A 5,038-nucleotide genomic window follows, 5' to 3' on the forward strand; every position below is an offset into this window, starting at 1 on the left:
TGTCTCTTTCCTGGTGTACAGTACAGCCGAGCATCTGATTGTCTCTTCCCTGGTGTACAGCCGAGCATCTGATTGTCTCTTCCCTGGTGTACAGCTGAGCATCTGACTGTCTCTTCCCTGGTGTACAGACGAGCATCTGACTGTATCTTCCCTGGTGTACAGCCGAGCATCTGACTGTCTCATTCCTGGTGTACAGTACAGCCGAGCATCTGATTGTCTCTTCCCTGGTGTACAGCTGAGCATCTGACTGTCTCTTTCCTGGTGTACAGCCGAGCATCTGACTGTCTGTTCCCTGGTGTACAGCTGAGCATCTGACTGTCTCTTTCCTGGTGTACAGCCGAGCATCTGACTGTCTCTTCCCTGGTGTACAGCTGAGCATCTGACTGTCTCTTCCCTGGTGTACAGCTGAGCATCTGACTGTCTCTTCCCTGGTGTACAGCTGAGCATCTGACTGTCTCTTTCCTGGTGTACAGTACAGCCGAGCATCTGATTGTCTCTTCCCTGGTGTACAGCTGAGTATCTGACTGTCTCTTCCCTGGTGTACAGCCGACTATCTGTCTCTTCCCTTCTGTACAGCCGAGCTGAAGAGAACTTCTGTCACATACACCCCCTGGGTTGAGACACCCCCAAAACAGGACGCGCACTACTATCTCCAAAGTGGGTGAGATTGCTGCAGGAATCCAGTCTGGTTTTGCATTGTTGGATCCAGACCGTTCCGGTTTTTACCCAATCCCAGTTCTACTTTGGTGTGTATAAAGTGTCAGGGCTACAAGCAGGTGGCAGAGGTGCACAACCAGGCACTACACATCAAATCTCACTGACTACACAGACTGCAACTACTTCCACTCACACCAGTTGGGATTGTTCTGTAAAGCTGCTATTTGCACCAAGTAGAAGGTAGTAGAATACTAATGGCGGAGCAGAACGCAACATGCATTTTTTTTTCAGTGGGTGTCTACCCTTTAATGATGCACTATGATAGTTGAGCCGGGATGGGGGCTGGAGAGGGTGCATGTATGTGCGCCCAAACTACAGGAAGGCCTTAGTTGGAGCAGTTTGCTTCCAAGGTGAGAAAGATGGGAAGGGGGTGGGGGCTGTTAATATATGCTGTAATGTTGGTTTAACATATGTGCGTCTTGCTGGAAATAGAATAAAGTTACAAGCAGGAAGAATGTCAGTACCTTCTGCAGGTAGACTGAGCTGAACATTTCCCATCTGCTTGATATTAGTGCAGGCCTTCCTATTACATACAGTACCTCCCAACAACATACTCCCCAACTTTGTCCTCATCCGAAAAGGGACACACGCGCAGCGTGGCCTATGAAAAAGGGGGCGTGGCTCCGTGGGAGGACCCCACAATTGCAAGCCACGCCCACATTGTCGTCACTGAGGGGGCATGCCCCCTCTCCCTCCAGTGAATAAACGCTGTGCGCATGTGCACAGCGTCTATTCACCGCTGCTCTGCTAACCAGGGCGAGTGCCGGAGCCTCCCACCTGCCCCCCACCCCCACCGCGGGATACTGTGACCCGCTGGTGGGACAGTCCCAAAAAAACAGGACTGTCTCGCGAAAGTTGGGAGGTATGCAACAAGACCCTCTCCAGGAGGGACACAATGCTCTGCTTCTGGACTTCTCTCTTCATTTATGATTGCCGGCACCAGTGTTGAACAGGTGAATGGATAAGAAAGCATAGATTAAGAGGGAAGTCCAGGAGCAGAGCATTCTGTCCCCCCCTGGAGAGGGTCATGTTGGGAGGTATGCGATTAGCTCTTTTCATTTAAAATGAGAGGCTGAGATTTGCTGCTTAATTAGCTATATTTGCTATGCCAAGCTTGTACATTAATTCAAGCCTTGTTGCTTCTCAGAATAACATGGAGCCCTCCATGCATTGCAGAGCAATTTATTTTCTGTCCACAAGAATACTGTATACACTTCCATATGTTCCAGCCCGAGTTCTCCTATTTTACAGAATGGCTGATTTGTTGTTTATTTTAAATGTCTCCTTTAATTGAGTCGTCGGTCTGTTTCCCAGCCGGCGGGTGTGATTTATTATATTACTATTGGTCATTTTGATACGTTTTTAAAAACAATTACCAACAACAGTTACCAACGTTGAAACACCTAAAGTAAATATCACACACATTCCCCAGCAGCATATACAAGTGCTATTCCGCTTCCTTATGTAGCAATTGTTCCGCGCACCTCTTAGGGTGCGTGCACACTAAACAATGGGGGTCATTCCGACCCGTTTCCAAATCTAACTCTCTCTGCACATGTTATATATGCCCCCCCTGCAGTGCACATGGGCCCTCATTCCGAGTTGATCGCTCGCTAGCTACTTTTAGCAGCCGTGCAAACGCATAGTCGCCGCCCACGGGGGAGTGTATTTTCGCTTTGCAAGAGTGCAAATGTGCAAAACAAGACTAGCCCTGTAGTTACTTATTCTGTCCGATGATTGCTGCGACGAAGGTCCCGGAATTGACATCAGATACCTGCCCTGCAAAGGCCTAGACGCGCCTGCGTTTTTCCAAACACTCCCAGAAAACGGTCAGTTGACACCCATAAACTCCCACTTTCTGTCAATCTCCTTGCGATCGGCTGTGCGAATGGAATCGTCGCTAGAAGCAGTGCAAAACAATGATGCTCTTTGTACCCGTACCCGGTGCGTGTGCGTTGCGCCACATAAGCATGCGTAGTTTTGCCGTTTTTTTAAATGACCGATACGCAGTGAACAGCTAGCGATCAACTCGGAATGACCCCCATGGTTTTGCCCAACTGCTAACAAATTTGCTGCTGCGATCAACTCTGAATTAGGCCCATTGTCCTCCATAAAAAAATGGGTTCCAATGTATAGACCAGTGGTTCTCAAACTTTTTGAATCACAGCGCCCTAGATTATCAGAATTTCTTTCACGGCACCCTTAGGCCAGAAGTTTCTGATGGGGAAATTTAGAAAAGGAGTGTTATGGTAGACTTACCATGATTAACACTCTTTCTGCGAGGTACATTAGGTTCCACAGGGAAACATCGGGGTGTAGAGTGGATCTTGATCCAGAGGCACCAACAGGCTAAAGCTTTAGGCTGTCCCAGGATGCATTGGGGCCTCATCTATAACTCCACCTCCAGGCACTGAGAGCTCAGTTTCGTTAACCAGTCCAATGCAGGAGCAGGCAAGAGAGAAGGCAGATGTTAGTCACAGAGAACCACATTCTCACGACATGAGAAGGGACCAGCGGCTAATGCCATAGGGCTGTAACACACGCGCTGGCTCCCGCCACCCAGCAAAATCCCGGACGGCTTTTTCACGCTGCTGTGCTGCTGAGACACATTCAGAGCAATGTGTCCTTTCACACGGCACGGCCCCAGGTCGTGCCGTCTTTGTAGGCAGTGAACCATGTGTGTGAAGGGGAGCTTTCTTTTTTAGCCGCCACCGCTGCTGCTCAGCATTACACACGGCTCAAAGCCGTTATGTGTGAAAGACCCTTCCGGATGGCAAAAAGCTTTTTGCCATCCGGGGAAAACCGGAGCGTGTCTTACAGCCCATACAAACCCAATGAAGCTAGGTGCATCGGGGTGGGCTCCCCGTGGAACCCAATGTACCTTGCAGAAAGAGTGTTAACCATGGTAAGTCTACCATAACACTCCTTTTCTGCAGCAGGGTACATTGGTTTCCACAGGGAAACATCGGGGATGTCCTAAAGCAATTCCTCAAGGAAGGGGACGCGCCTTAGCAGATGTTACAATCCGACGTCCAAAGAAAGCATCCTGGGAGGGGAAGGTATCAAAGGCATAAAACGTGTTCACTGAGGACCACGTAGCCGCCTGGCACAATTGTTCTGTGGACGCGCCACGACCGTCCGCCCAAGTAGGTCCAACAGACCGAGTAGAATGGGCATTAATAGCAGCAAGAGCTGGGAGTCCAGCCTGCGCATAAGCATCTGCATTCACCATTCTAATTAATCTGGCCAAGGTTTGCTTATTCGCAGGCCAGCCACGTTTATGGAAACCAAAGAGGACAAAAAGGGCATCTGACCTCCTGATAGAGGCAGTCCTCTCCACATAGATACGGAGAGCTCTAACCACATCCAAAGAACAGTCTTTGGGAGACAAATCCGAAGAGATAAAGGGGGTCATTCCGAGTTGATCGCTCGCTAGCAACTTTTTGCAGCCATGCAAACGCATACTCGCCGCCTACAGGGGAGTGTATTTTAGCTTTGCTTTCCTGTCAATCTTCTTGCGATCAGCTGTGCAAATAGATTCTTCCTTAAATCCATCACACAGCACCGATCCACTTTGTACCCGTACGACGCGCCTGCGCATTGTGGTGCATACGCATGTGCAGTTTTTCAGAGTTTTGACCTGATCGCAGCTCTGCAAAAGGTTGCTAGAGATCGATCAACTCGGAATGACCCCCCCAAGGCCGGAACCACAATCTCTTGGTTAAGGTGAAAGGATGACACCACCTTAGGTAAATAACCTGGTCGAGTTCGTAGAACTGCCCAGTCACGGTGAAATATCAAAAAGGGTGGACGACAGGACAAAGCGCCTAAGTCTGACACCCTTCTTGCAGAGGCAATAGCCAGCAAGAACAGGACCTTGCCCGTGAGCCATTTAAGGTCCACCAATTCAAGAGGTTCAAATGGAGACTCTTGCAGGGCATTTAGCACAACAGCTAGATCCCAGGGAGCCACAAGAGGGACATAAGGAGGCTGAATCCGCAGGACACCCTGAGTGAATGTATGAACGTCAGGTATAGACGCAGTTTTCCTCTGAAACCATACCGAAAAGGCAGATATCTGCACCTTGAGGGAGGCCAGACGAAGGCCTAAGTCCAGGCCTCGTTGCAGAAAAGCCGGAATTCTGGAAGTTCTGAATCTGTATGCATCATAATTCTTCTCAGCACACCAGGTGAAGTAAGAATTCCAGAGCCTGTATTAAATCCGGGCAGAGGCCGGTTTGCGGGCGTTCAACACAGTTTGGATAACCGCCTCGGAGAATTCTTTGGCCCTCAGCAGTGATGCTTAAAGAGCCACGCCGTCA

This window comes from Pseudophryne corroboree, chromosome 1 (assembly GCF_028390025.1).
Source record: "Pseudophryne corroboree isolate aPseCor3 chromosome 1, aPseCor3.hap2, whole genome shotgun sequence".
NCBI classification, from domain to species: domain Eukaryota; kingdom Metazoa; phylum Chordata; class Amphibia; order Anura; family Myobatrachidae; genus Pseudophryne; species Pseudophryne corroboree.